Source organism: Chelonia mydas, chromosome 10 (assembly GCF_015237465.2).
Source record: "Chelonia mydas isolate rCheMyd1 chromosome 10, rCheMyd1.pri.v2, whole genome shotgun sequence".
In the NCBI taxonomy this organism is placed as follows: Eukaryota; Metazoa; Chordata; order Testudines; family Cheloniidae; genus Chelonia; species Chelonia mydas.
Window position 1 is genome coordinate 40,236,601 of NC_051250.2, and position 15,281 is coordinate 40,251,881.

Here is a 15,281-nt window from a genome sequence, read left to right on the forward strand (position 1 = left end):
TCTATAATTAGATTTCACCAAGCCAGTAACAAATGAGAACTCCTGGATCACTGTAACAGTCATACCATAGAGTCACAGACAGTTCCCTGGGGCTCTCCAATCCGTCTTACCACCCAGGCAAGCTGGACTTGGTGATAAATGGCCATTTGCGCCAAAAATCACACAATATTCAGGTTGCTCCCAGTCCCAAGAGACTGGTCACTTACCCCACATTAGTTGGTACCTTTGATCTCACTCCGAAGACAAGGCCTGTAGCCAATCCTCTAATAAACTATCTAAAGCTTTATTAACTAGGAGAGAGAAATAAGAGAGTTATTTGCAGGTTAAAGCCAGCAAACACATACACACTAATGAGCTGCAATCTCAATCCTAAAAGTCACAGAGTTGTTGTGATCTGTCAATTCAAAGTGTCTTTCAGGGCAGCCCCAGGAGGCAGCTCCTGGGGATCTTTTTTCTCTGGCTTCAGTTTGGTGTCTCTGGCCCTGGCAGAGTTCAAACAGCCTCCAAATCCAAAGGACAAGCTTCTGGCACAAAGCATTTCCAAAGTGCTATAGAGCCATTAACCGATCCTTTGTATTGCAATGTTCCTTGATGGCCCATTTGATAGTTCTTCTGGATGGGCAGGGGGGATGCGGAGGAAAACACTCTTCTCATCTGGGTTCACAAGCTTAGAGCAAGAGGAATACTTGTGGCACCTTAGAGACTAACCAATTTATTTGATCATAAGCTTTCATGAGCTACAGCTCACTTCATCGGGTGCATCCGATGAAGTGAGCTGTAGCTCACGAAAGCTTATGCTCAAATAAATTGGTTAGTCTCTAAGGTGCCACAAGTACTCCTTTTCTTTTTGCGAATACAGACTAACACAGCTGTTACTCTGAAGCTTAGAGCAAACATTTTCAAGTTATAAAGCAAAATTTACATATTTCTCTCTAGCCTGGGATACAGACATCGCAAGTGAGATTAATGCATGCAGCAATTTACAAACGTTCCACAGTCGAAACACTAAATACATTCTGGTAAGATTAATACCTATTTTGAGTAACACTAACACATAAATGACCTGGTCTGGTCTCCAGCTATGAGTTTGTCAGTTCTTAGCTAATGCCTGCAGCCTTGACAGGAGCTGGCCTCTGGCCTGACAGCATCACATGGCCTTTCCTGGCTCTGCACACCAAAAGGTCCCCAAGCTTTGGATTCCTTCTCCACCTCCCCCCACATACAGACACACTTCCTGAGCGTCCAGCAGCCATATGCAGATGCACTTATCTACAGCCCATCTGTGATGAACCCACCTCCCACACACCCCCACTCACCTTCAGTCTCTCACATTTCATCTTTATGCTGTGCCTGGCTGGGATGTGTCCATGGGCCAAAGAGATACTAACAACAATACTATACTCTTATGTGGTGCTTTCCATCTACTGATTTCGGTGCACTTTACAGAGTTGGTCAGTATCAGTAGGAGAAACTGAGACACTGGGCGACTAAGTGACTTGCCCAAGGTCTATCCACTAAACCAATGGTTCCCAACTTTTCTGTGCTCAGGACCCATCTGGTAAATGTTCCTGGCCTGTCGCAACCCAGTAAATAGTCTGGGGGTGGAGGCCCTGAGGCGGAGCTGTAACCAGGCATTTTAGTAGTGCCTGGGGCAAGCAAGCATATTTGTGTCCCCTACCACGGGTGAGGGGACATATGAGGTCACATGCCCCCCAGATTTTTTGGTTGCCCCCCAATCCAGACAAGTGGGTGGCCTGCTGAGGTGAGTCAGGGGTGGAGGTGGCACTCCCTCCCTGAGCCCTGCAGCACAGGGCTGGCCCAAGTGGCCTAGCATCACCAGCCCAAGCCGCCCCCACAGCTTTGAACCCTGGGCAGCTGCCCTGGTTATGGCTCTGCCACTGGGTGGTTTTGGTCAGGTCCTGCCTCTCGGGGCGGGGAGGGTTGGGTCCTGCCTGGCACTCACCCCACAGTGGCAGCTCCTGCAGCTCCTGTGCTGTGAGGCTGGCAGGGCTTGGCTCGGCTCTCCACTCTAAGCATTGCAACCTCCAGGGTTGCAGCGCTGCTCAGGTTTGGGGAGCTGCCACACGACTCTGAAACTTTCTGGTGACCCAGTTTTGGGTCCTGACCCATGTGTTAGAAACCCTGGACTAGACCACACTGCCTCCTGGTCTGCACGCGGGTGGAAGCTGGTGCTGCTCTATCAAAGCCAGTGGCATTGGGCCTGTTTGCACCATGACCGAACTCACTCCCATCTCTCTCCACTGCATGCAGATGCACTTTGATTTTGCCACAGAGCATTCAAGGTGGCATGACCCCCTCTGCCAGTAGCTAGGATCCCCCTGGCACGAGGGGCCCACTCCTCCCTACTTGTGGGTGGAGACTGGTATGCAAATATTAGCAGGTCGCCCCCTTGTCATTTCCATCAACTGTTTGCAGAGATAAGTCTCCGTTCAAAGTGAGCCCTCAACAGACTCAAGTCTCCGTGCTGGGGTGATTAATAGTGGTTTTCTGGTCAAACAAAAGGCCATTAAGACCTCTAATATTTGCTTTCCCTACTCCCTGCCTACTTCATTTCATAGTTCAATAAAAGTTCAGTGTGGTTTGTCCCCCAATGATAAATTAATAAGAGAGCAGAGCCACATTGATTTGGATTCAGTCTCCGTTTTCCAGGGTTTGGATAAGAACTGCTGAGCTCTCAGAGAGGCTGCAGGGGACGGGGGTGGAAAGCAATGGTGCACCCATCCCTGCTTAGCCATTCCCATCAGGCTGCACTACGTTATACTGGGAGGACACCACCCTTGCAGACAGATCAATAGGTGTTTTAAAGTACTAAGTGTGGACTGAGGCAGCTGATTGCTGCCCCCTGCTGGGGGGCTTTTGAAGCATATGTAACACACACATCACCTGGGTGTGGTGTTCTGTCCCATCTAGTGGCACCAAGACTACTTAGAGAGAGAGATCAAATGAGTCGGCTCTACAACCTGAGCTAACACTCAATTGGCTTTTAGCTCATGCAGTAGAGGCTCGTGCACTAAACTCCAGAGGTCCCAGGTTCGATCCTGCCCGCCAATGACCAGGGTCTGTCAGTGTTACACAGAGTCATCCCTTAGAACCAGGAGCCAATATCCCATACCATGAGTGTAATTCTCATTGCAGCCTCTGAGCATCTCACACAATACTAATGGGTTTAGCCTTGTGGCACCCTTGTGAGATAGATTATGTTAGCTGGAGTTTACACATGGGGAGCTGAAGCACAGAGAGAAGAATTGACTTGCCCAAGGAAATCTGGGGTGGGACATGGCAGGGAATCCAACTCAGGTCTTCTCGAAACCCACACCCAGATACGTAAGCCCTAGACCATCCTTGAAGTTGGGCCTGCTGTTGTGACAGGCGCTGTGGAGGTGCAGCTAGCAATGGTAGCCATTCCTGATTGGTTTTGGCTTTAGCTGGTGGAAAAAATTCAACATTTGTAATTTTGAGGAAAAAAGAAAGAGGGGGGGGGGGGGGATGAAATTTTCTAGAGCATTTTCCTTCAAAAGTTGACCTGTTTGGGGACCAGGTTCTGCACCTCATGTAGGCTTGAGGAGAAGCTAGGAATACTTACCCATGTTCTCCTTCACCCGTCCCAAGTGTCCCGTGAACAAACAGCAGCATGGCAAAAGCAGGAGGTGCTGTTAAAAGTAGATGAAGCCCAGAGAGTCTAGACATCTGCACTGGAAAAGCACCTAAGATCCTGATGCTGCAAAGAAATCCGCCTGGAAACCTCAGGAGATGTGGCCTTCTCCAAAGACTCTCTGCAGCTGGTGGCTTTGACCATGGCCAACATTTCAAAAGAACAGTTCTTCATTACAGGTGTACAACCACCACTGAGGCTGGGTGCTTTCCAGACTGCCATAAAGATAAGCTCTCGGCCCTGAAAACCTTACAGTCTAAAGAGACAATGTACGTTTGAGGACTAAGATGTAAGAAGAAGTAGAGGGATTGAGCAATGATGTTTTGCATGTAACCTATTTATCTGGTGATTCATATTAGCATTGTCTGATTTGTATAATAGTTTTGAAATCATTGAAACGTCCTGAAAAATTTGGGGTGAAGGGAGTTGCAAGGAGGAGGCATAGCAGCCAGAGTCAGGAACAAGTCCATATGGTATTGTTCCTGTTTGCTGACTGGAGCAGTGTCTCTTGTAGAACCAGGTCTCTGTCATGAATACTCACTTTGATGCTTTCCAGCTTTGCCCTCTGGGTGAAATGCAGAGGGCCAGCACACCGTGTAAGCTCTGGTTTTGAAGTAAAAATTATCCTCTTTGCATAAGACTCACTACAGGTGGGGCTTGATCCTGCAGTATGCTCAGAACCCTAGACTCACCTTGATGTGAGTGGGATTTGAGGGCGTGCCAGCCCGGCATTCAGCACCATGCTTGTTGGCATCAAACCCCATTTACACCCAGGGACCAGGTTGATGGAGTAACTGGCCTGTCTCTTCCTCTGGGGTCCTGGGATGGGGTGTGGATTCTGCTACCTCCTCTCCAGGCAAAAATCACATATTGTGGAGGTTTGTAAAAATATATAGACACTTCTCATTTATCCCTTTGAATTAGCTACCCCTCAAACTCTGGTTTGGCTTCAACCCATTCTCTGCTTTACTGTGGCAATTCTTTTAAAGATGATGATACATCTCTGCACAGATCACAAATTCCCAACAAATGCAGATCCTCAGGCTGCAGCGTTCTGGTGCATCAGCAGGGGCTTTTTCCTTCCCCTTCCCTCCCGCAGGGGCATAGATGCTGAAACTAGGGGTTCTGGGAATGCTGGCTTGAAGTGGTTTCCATCATATACATGGTTATAGTTTGGTTCAATGGCTCTCAGCACCCCCCACTATACAAATTGGTCCAGCCCCCCCTGCGCAGGGGTAGTTTCTTGGTGGAACAGAAGGGGATCCAGTTAAAGCTCTGCTAGAAGATGTAAGTTTCTGAAAGGAGGAATCTTATGATGATTATTTTTGTGCTGGCAGGATGACCTACATTAGAGGAACCTGCCCAGCATACTCAATGATGCTGCGCTGGCTTGTTAGCGCCCTAGTGGCATTGCTGCCTGATCTGAGATCACTGCCTGTTATCTGAGTGCTTGCTGCAATTCAATTACATTTGTTCATTGCTCTTGGCAAACTGCATTTCCCCTCTCTCCTCTCCCCATATTTCTCCCTCTCTCCTTTTCCCCACTCCGCTTTTTGCTACCTCTTCTCCATTGATCCTTTGTTCCCAACACCTCCAGGACATGTTTACCACAGCACAGGGCCAAGGCTCAGCTAGGACTTCAGATAGCTGGTTATTAAAGGAAACGAAGGAAAGAAACAGAGTCCACAGGCCAGATAGTTGCATTAGGGACTTTATTTTTTCAGACTAATATTTGGTGTCATTCACCAGCCCAGGGAAACCATACCTGAGAAGCAGCCTCAGAACAACCTTCACACCAAGGCTATTGCTTCTTATAACATTTCCAGCTGGCTTCACTAAGGCCGTGTCTTGCGAAGGGCACAAGGTGAGTCAATAGATCACCAGAACCGAGAATCGGAACTGGGAAAACACAGCAACAAACAGCCAGGGGATTTGTTAATGAATTCACCTCCACCGTCCGCACACCCCCTTTGCCTTTTGCTTGCTGCAGTAGTCTAGCAACCAGTCTCAATGCCAGAAATGGCTGAGGAAACTGCTAGTCTTAAGACAACGTTAGTAGCCACACATGTAGAAAAGATGATTTATAGCCAAGGTGCTGACCTAGGCATCAGGAGCTAGTGGTTCAAGTCTTGGTTCTGTCATAGACTAACTGTATGATGCTACGTGGGAAATTAAATCTCAGCATGCCTCAGTTTCCTTATTATGAGTTACTTGCCTACTCTTCTCAGAATCTTTGGGATACCCGGTTTTGAGACCAGCCAACTCCCTCTGTAGTGCCAATGAACAATAATAATGAATGGATAGTAGAGACATTGTTGGGGAGTATTTCCAGGTTCAGTTTGCTAAGACTCATCTTCTTTATCTTCCAACACCCTCAAATGCACAGGGTGTCCATCAGTTTCCATCATTTTTTTCGATCTTGGCTCTGTTCAGGCTTCTGAGTGTTGTGTTGATTTATTTGTCTTCTTTCTCTATTTATTCTGCATAATGTTTCTCTAGGCCACCCTCTTTCCAGGTGGTGTCTATTAATATAGACTTGCCATGGAAGCGGTGTTGGTGGCATCCTTAAAGTGTGTACTAAATATGTCCATTGTCATCCTCTTACCATATTTGATGCTTTAGATTGGTTTGCTCACCTTAGAATGTCTGATGTTTCAAGAAATTCTTTCCAATGGACTCTGAAGATCTTCTGCAAGAATTTACTTTGGAATGAGTTGGTCTTCTTATCAATTTCTGTTGTCTATTTCCATGACTCTGCTCCTATTATTTTGTTATTCACGATTATTTGGATGAACATTCATGAAAACTTCAGCAAATCTCAAAGGCTGCCAAAATTTTAACACAAATGATCATTCATCTGGAACTTTGAACCAGAAAGTGCCTCATTTTCTGTTTGTTATTCTCCTGTTTGAAAAAGTTTCAGTCATCCAATCTGGGAGAGGATCCAATGCCACATGACTTAAGTGACTAGCAGCGCAGCACAATCAGTGAAGAATTGGCACAAACAGCATGTGGATGTGTCATCTGAAAGGGATCCCCCGCAGAGTACTTGGGGCAAATGCACAGATCTGTGTATAAAGGATTCACTAATTGAAGACCAGAGGGCAAGATTTTCAAAAGCACCTAAATGACCTGTTGACATCATTGGGACTCGTCTGCCCAACTCACTTCAGTGCTTTTGAAAATTCCACCTTAAATTCTTGGAGCTAGAGTATGACTGCCTTGCTCACACTGAGTAGGATCTTGCTCTACAAATAGGTCAATGGGACTGCCCCAGGAGTCAGGTGTTCCTCACCATACCCCAGGGCAGTGGTTAAGGTATATTGGCGGTGTCAAAGGATAGTCCTGAGAGGAGGCTATTTTGTTCCTATCTCTGGTGTAGACTGTGCACATATGCACACACCTCGTATGTGTTTACACAGACCAAAACCCTGGCTCCTTAGGAGATGTAATGGCCAGCTGAAGGTTGTCCTAACCTTTGTCTGAATGAAAATGAGAAATAGCTCTCTGTGCTGGGAACGGCACCTCAGACCGGGGAGTGAGTGGGAGTAAAAGTCCTTGCGAGAAAATCAGTAAAGGGCGAGAGGAGTTTTCATTTTTTTTTGTTTTGTTTTTTAATTAACATGCTCCCCATGCATGCAAACACATATGCTCCCCATTCACACATATGCTACAGATGTGGCCTTGCTGGAACATCACGTCCAAGCCCCCACCTCTCCCATGCATTCTGGACAAGTTCAGATCCCCAGTTTCAAACCCACCACCGTGGTTCTGATCCTGAGTTGGAGCTGAACCCAGAGTCTGGCTTGAATGCAGCCCAAGAGTATGAAGGCGCTTCCTAGAGTAGCTGACCTGGTGAGACTGCCATTGTCTGGGGCTGAAATCTGGAGAGAACAGCTCTCAGGAGCTCAGTAGGGTCTGGACTGACCCCTAGTCCAACCTGGCTTTGAACATAACCTCCATAGGCCTTCCTAACCCTACCCCAGATCCACAGCCAACACAGACGCTCCTCCTGAACCTACTCCCTCCCACACAATGCACATACCACAGCCATAGGCTCACGTGCTCTCTCACTCCAACACTTCCACACAGACACACGCTAGCCCATATACAGTGTAGACACACCCAGACACAGGCTTCTTACTTACACACACAGCCACCCCTGTGCACACAGACACACCTCCACAGCATGCAAACGAGAGAGGGAAGGGGTGGAGAAGACCCTCTGTGCTGGACACCGGGCTGGCAGGAGCAAGTGGCAGTCATCTCAGCGCCATTGCAACTTTACTTGTGAGCCAGGGATGTGGGGTGAAGAAGTTAGTGAGACCACAACAGAGTCATGGAGCCCCTCCTCCTCACCTGTCACGAAGGGAGAAACATCCTCTGGGCAGCAGCCATTTGCCAGGCAGCTGGGGTTGCTTTACAGTGCAGGTTTTAAAGGGACTGTCAAGGAGTTCAGGTGCCTCTTAAAACTGTCTTTACTGGTCAAGGCAAATCCTTTGGGTCCTAAATCAGAAAGACTTGGAAACCCAGCTGTGATGGGTTGGATCACAGAGACCTCCTTGGGAAGTGCCGAGACTACCTCTGAGCCCGTTTTCCCTGGCAGCTTGGGACTTCAGAACCCTGACTGGTTGTGCCAGACATGCTACAAACACAGGCCCAGGTCTGAACGACGTCCCGCACAAGCTGCAGGCTTAACTGAAAACAGCTTAAGAAGTGTTCCAGTTTCCAACACTCAGATAACCAGTTCCCAATGGGGTCCAAACCCCAAATAGATCCATTTTACCCTCATAAATTACTTATAAATTGTTCACCCTCTATAACAGTGATAGAGAGGTATGCACGGCTGTTTGCCCCCACCCCCAGGTATTAACCATAGAATATCAGGGTTGGAAGGGACCTCAGGAGGTCATCTAGTCCAACCCCCTGCTCAAAGCAGGACCAATCCCCAACTAAATCATCCCAGCCAGGGATTTGTCAAGCCTGACCTTAAAAACTTCTAAGGAAGGAGATTCCACCACCTCCCTAGGTAACGCATTCCAGTGTTTCACCACCCTCCGAGCGAAAAAGTTTTTCCTAATATCCAACTTAAACCTCCCCCACTGCAACTTGAGACCACTACTCCTTGTTCTGTCATCAGCTACCACTGAGAACAGTCTAGATCCATCCTCTTTGGAACCCCCTTTCAGGTAGTTGAAAGCAGCTATCAAATCCCCCCTCATTCTTCTCTTCCGCAGACTAAACAATCCCAGTTCCCTCAGCCTCTCCTCAGAAAGTCATGTGTTCCAGTCCCCTAATCATTTTTGTTGCCTTCCGCTGGACGCTTTCCAATTTTTCCACATCCTTCTTGTAGTGTGGGGCCCAAACCTGGACACAGTACTCCAGATGAGGCCTCACCAATGTCGAATAGAGGGGAATGAGCACGTCCCTCGATCTGCTGGCAATACCCCTACATATACATCCCAAAATGCCATTGGCCTTCTTGGCATCAAGGGCACAGTGTTGACTCATATCCAGCTTGTCGTCCACTGGAACCCCTAGGTCCTTTTCTGCAGAACTGCTGCCGAGCCATTTGGTCCCTAGTCTGTAGCGGTGCATGGGATTCTTCTGTCCTAAGTGCAGGACTCTGCACTTGTCCTTGTTGAACCTCATCAGATTTCTTTTGGCCCAATCTTCTAATTTGCCTAGGGCCCTCTGTATCCTATCCCTACCCTCCAGTGTATCTACCTCTCCTCCCAGTTTAGTGTCATCTGCAAACTTGCTGAGGATGCAATCCACACCATCCTCCAGATCATTTATGAAGATATTGAACAAAACTGACCCTTGGGGCACTCCACTTGATACTGGCTGCCAACTAGACACGGAGCCATTGATCACTACTCGTTGAGCCCGACAATGTAGCCAACTTTCTATCCACCTTATAGTCCATTCATCCAGCCCATACTTCTTTAACTTGCTGACAAGAATGCTATGGGAGACCGTGTCAAAAACTTTGCTAAAGTCAAGGAACACCACGTCCACCGCTTTCCCCTCATCCACAGAACCAGTTATCTCGTCATAGAAGGCAATTAGATTAGTCAGGCATGACTTGCCCTTGGTGAATCCATGCGGACTGTTCCTGATCACTTTCCTTTCCTCTAAGTGCTTCAGAATTGATTCCTTGAGGACCTGCTCCATGATTTTTCTAGGGACTGAGGTGAGGCTGACTGGCCTGTAGTTCCCAGGATCCTCCTTCTTCCCTTTTTTAAAGATGGGCACTACATACTCTGGGTTAATTAATAAGTAAAAAGTGATTTTATTAAATGCAAAAAGTAGGATTTAAGTGGTTCCGAGTAATAACAGACAGAACAAAGTGAATTACCAAGCAAAATAAAGCAAAACATGCAAGTCTAAGCCTAGTACAGTAAGAAAATGATTACAGATGAAATATCATCCTCAGAGATGTTCCAGTTAGCTTCTTTTACAGACTAGTCTCCTTCTTGTCTGGGTCCACCAATCACTCACACCCCTGTGGTTACTGTCCTTTGTTCCAGTTTCTTTCAGCTATCCTTTAGGGGTGGAGACGCTAGCTCTTGAGCCAGCTGAAGACAAAATGGAGGGGTCTCCCAGGGGCTTAAATAGACTCTCTCTTGTGGGTGGAGACCCCCTCCTCTCTCCTATGCAGAATCCAGCTGCAAGCTGGAGTTTTGGAGTCACAGCGGCAAGTCACATGTCCATGCATTACTCAGAACTTTACAGGTGGCAGCCATTGTTCACATGGTAACTTGAATGTGCCCAGGTAGACTTCTTATGTGGATTGGAGCCTTCCAAGGTTCCATTGTCCATTAAGTGTTTCTTGAATGGGCACTTAACTTGCAAATTCCTTTCTTAAGAAGCTGACCAAATGCCTTACTAAGGCTACTTAAAATCAAACAAGTACACAGCCAATATTCATAACTTTGAATACAAAAATGATACATCCATACAAATAGGATGAATATATTCAGTAGATCATAACCTTTACAGAGATATGTTACATGGCATATATACATACATAAGCATATTTCCGTAAAGCATTATGGGGTGCAACGTCACACCAGCCCTGGCTGGGAGAACTAAGGAAGAGCTGAACCAGGCCAGATCCCATTCCCAGGTACCCCAGTACCACTGCAGGCTTCACCCTGGGGTTCCTGACAGCCGGCTCTGGCCCAATGGCCTTAGCTATGTGTCTCATAGCCAGAGCGTGACGTGTAGCAAGTCCTGTGAACTCTCTGGGCCTCAGTTCTCCTCTATAAAATGGGGGCACAGGAATTCACAGAGGTACGGTGAGGGTGAGTTCATTACTATGTATGAGCTGCTGGAGGCCCTGGAAGTGTCTGAACAGATCATGTGAGTCCTGACCTTTCCCCAGCTCTGCCCTCCCAGCACTGGGGGGGATGAGACTCTAGCCCTGCGTTCGTTTGGCAAGAGATTTCATGCAGCCTCACTGCCTTTGTGGAGCCAAATGGTGATGGAAGGGGACAGTGATGAGTGCTTTCCCTCCCATCTGTTTCAGTTTTACTTTTCCCCTCCATTGCTTCCAGCCCATTGAGATGTTCAGAAAGAACACTTCATTCCTTGCCATTTCTCTTTGTCCATCGCTTTGTCAGCATCTGACTTGGCTGCTTCTTTGCTGCAGCCGAGACCAGCATGGCTGCCTTCAGATTTCTTCTGTCTGGGCACAAAAGAGATCATGCAAAGGCCATTGAAATCAGCAAGCAGCTTTCCATTGATTCCAAGGAGCTTTGGATTGGTCATTACTCCAGAGTATCAGTGCAGATGGCAGCAGGTTGGGGGCTTGGGAATCTTAATGTCTCTTGGCTTTTCTGGTAAATGGCCACAAGTTTTCCCTCGATTAATGACTCTTCTCAGATACAGTATCTTCAGCAGGGCTGGAAACTAATCCACTTGCTTTTTCTAACCCCCCTGGTTTATGCCATGTTGGGCCTTGAAATCACATCATTCTGATTACCATCTTGCATTCTGCTGCATGTTCCAACTCCAGTCTGATTTTAATGGCTGCACTCGACATCTGAAACCAAGGGTGGGTGACATCTGACAGCTTGTATTCCCAGTTCCAAATGGTATAAAGCCTAAAGGATTAGTGAGAAGAATGGCTGGTAATATCATGCTGCAATTTAGCTAGCAGGAAGAAAGCAAGGTGGAAGTTGGAATGAGAGGACTGTAAAGAGTGTGTATTGCTTAATACAAGGGTTCTAAACTGAGGAGCGCTTTCAGGGGATTGCAGCCACTCTCTCTTGGTTTTGGTTAGATGGCAGGGAAGGCTTGAAACTCACGAGGGGTGTGAGGTTTCCCAAAATTCATTTTGCTTGTAACATAGTGTTAGTGTCTGTGGGAGGCAGAGAAACCCTGAACTAGTATAATCAAAAAAAATTTCCACATTTTTGTCACCTGTGTAAAATATCTCCATAGTGGCACAACACTTCATCGGAATTGAACGAACCAGGCCCTGGGAAGTCCCTGGCAGATGCTCATTCACAAAGGAGGCAGTGCAACTTAGTGGTTGGTGCCTGAGACTCCAGTGACCCAGGTTCTGTTCCCAGCTTTTCCCCTGGTCTGACGTGTGACCTCAGACAAATCACTTCATCTCTGTTTCACAGCTGTGTGTGCCACAGTGTCGTGAATGGTGGATAGTCTCCACTGGATTATACCAAATTCAATGGAGGGTCAAATTTTGGCTTTAACACACATGATAGTGTCCCTAATGGAACAGAACCCTAAATTCTCCATCAATTTTTATTGTTAATATTAATCAGATGAGTTATGGTAGTGCCAAGGGGCCAGCCAAGAAGAGAGCCCCATTGCGCTAGGTGCTGTACAGAGGAGCAGACAGTCACTCCCTCCCCCAATCAGTTTACAGTCTAATAGACAAGTCAGACACAGGATAGGGGAAAGGGATATAACTCTCAATCTCTATTACTCACGTAAACAGTGCTTGGTTTATGGCCTGGTGTTACTGGATGTGACCCAACCCAAATGAAAAAGGGTTTCTCTGTCTTAAGGCCTGATTCCATGAGCTCCCAGGGCACTTCCCAGGAAGCCGATGGCTGCTTTGCCATGGGGAAATCAATGGGACTTCTTGTGTGGGTAAGCACTACTCTCGGAGGGCGGGTTTGCAAGTTTTAAAGATCACAAGGGGGAGCTGGGTACTGGGAACAGAGAAAAAAAAAAAGCAGATTTCAAAATATAGCTTTAAGCAGAGAAATCTGAAGGGAAAACATTTTTTTTTTCCTGTTTCTTAACATATTCTCTGCAGGTTTCCTCCTAGCTCCTGGAATCTGAGGCTCTCCCAGGTTAGAAGCCGACTGCAGATATTTCTGTATTCTCAAGTCGTCCACAGATAATCTTTAGGGAAAGGGAAATTGACAAACAGGTGAAAAACTGACTGACATTCTGATCAAAATACAAAAGAAACAGAAATAAATGGCTCTGAAAAGAATTGCTATTTAATTGGAAATTACGTCTCTGCCAGTGAATCACAGCCAGCGCGCAGTACTGAGTGGAGATGGGGCGCCTGCCACTAGCATGAGTGCTGATGCCAAAGCCACGCAGTGTGGCTGCTAACGCTGCTCTTTGTATGTCAGTGCCCTCTGCCGACGGAAGTAGACCAGCTTTGTGTGCTTTGGGTTCTCTTGCTGGTGGCTGGTGGCCTGAGAAAAGGTCGCACTAGAGGGATCCAAGTATCAGCACACCATGTGCTTGTGTGACAGCTGACATCAATGGCAGGTGTAGCAGGGATTGAACCGGAAACCTCCAGAGCTAAAAGCGTGAGCGGCTGCAGCTTGCACTAAAGAAGCCTGTAATAGACATCTGCCCTCTGTGGATTGAGCACGAATTCTATATGCCTACTAACCAGTGGGTTACATTAGCTTTAGGTGGTGCCTATCAAGGAACATCTGGAGCCGACTAGGACTCAAGATCCTGACCCTGCAACTGCATCTCTGCTGAGCCTCTCTGGAACCCCAGTGTAGTCAGTGAGATTCCACACACAGAAAGGGCTCTCCATACATGGCTCAGATGCAGAATCAAGGTTTGAAGTGGAGGCTGGAGCCATCACATGTTCAGGGTTCCTTGCCATCTGCCTGTCCCATGCAAAGGAGAAGATGCAGCGGCTCTAGAAAAGCACCAGCTCTTGGTACTGAGCTTGGTGATTAGCCCCCTGTGCCTGCCATGCAATGGCCAGTTCACTCAGCAATGAGGCACGCTGGTCCTTCCACACCAGCGCTGGCAGGTCCTTACACCACATGCATGGAGAACAGATCCTAGTTCTCCAGGGCTCCTGCCTCAATGTGTTGGTGTGTGATGTCATGGGTAACAACTGAATCCCATCACATTCCAATGCCCAGAATGAACAGGGGGCATTTTCCTGGCCTGCAGGCTTGTCTTTGCAATGATAATAAATTGCAAAACTATGCAGGAGAACAAAATTCCTAGCAGTTTCCTGAGCCAGCTCCATGCTGCATGGTGCACAGGCTGTCACCACAATCTGGATTGCATTTATTGTTTTCATACACTGGGCTCGGGTCCTTGATTTGAATCCAGATCAGCTCATTAGGGGTCAAGAAGTCAAAGCCACTGACAGCCTTTAGGAGCTGATGGGATCCTCTGCGGGGCTTCCCAGCTCCCTATATATTCAGGCAATCTTGCAATACAAGGGCCTCTACGGTGACGCCTGATTTGGAGGTGGATAGATCCACAACTCCAAAGGAGAGCTGAGTTCTTATTACTCAACAGGATGCACTAAGCACTCATAGGATTGGGCCTCAGGTGTCCAGGAAGATGACTGGAAGGTCCAGGATGCATGGAATGCTAATCCCACAGAGGTCTGGACTAGCCAACACCAACAGTGTGTGCTCTTTCCTAGGCTGTCACTATGCAGAGTAAGGAATTCACTACAGGCCTCTTCCGACTGCCACTCTGAATACAGGAGGACAGTGGTCACCCAGAACATGACAGCGGAGGGGTCCAGGTTCCTAGAACCCCCTAGTAACAGGCAGGAGACAGTTGCATTAAAATTTACAGTTTAAGAACCTGTTAACGCCAGGGCTGGATTAACCTTTTGTGGGCCCTGGCGCCAAACATATTTGTGGGCCCCAGTATAGTTTTTGTGGGCTCTGAGTGTGGGCCTGGTGTGGCAGTGCCATTGGTGCCATAGTATACCCGGTACTGAATCTCAAAGACATTTTTCATTTTGATCACACACCTCTGCATGACTATATGCATTGTCATACATAGCTCCCTCAGCCCCCAGTTTTTCTCATTAAGCTGTATAGCCATGTGGGTTTACCAGTGTCCACATTGCATCCCATGAAGTGAGCTGTAGCTCACGAACGCTTATGCTCAAATAAATTTGTTAGTCTCTAAGATGCCACAAGTACTCCTTTTCTTTTTGCAAATACAGACTAACATGGCTGCTACTCTGAAACCTGTCACAGTAAGCAGTAATTTCACAATGATCAGGGGAAACTCCCCACAGATTTATCTACTTCCTCATTCAGATCTTCTATAGCCATGTCTCCACAGAACCACTGTATGTGGTTCTGGTCTCAGCTCAATAAAGTTTCACAGC

The 15,281-nt window shown here is 47.3% G+C and overlaps 1 long non-coding RNA gene across 1 annotated transcript; it reads right to left on the reverse strand.

Moving 5' to 3' along the window:
• Positions 1-264: 264 nt before the first annotated feature.
• LOC122461938 lies at positions 265-15,039 on the reverse strand. The gene is made up of 2 exons (XR_006284212.1): positions 15,000-15,039; positions 265-436 (listed from the first exon to the last, which is right to left on the reverse strand). It is a non-coding gene; the product is annotated as an uncharacterized LOC122461938 (long non-coding RNA).
• Between the last annotated feature and the right edge of the window lie 242 nt (positions 15,040-15,281).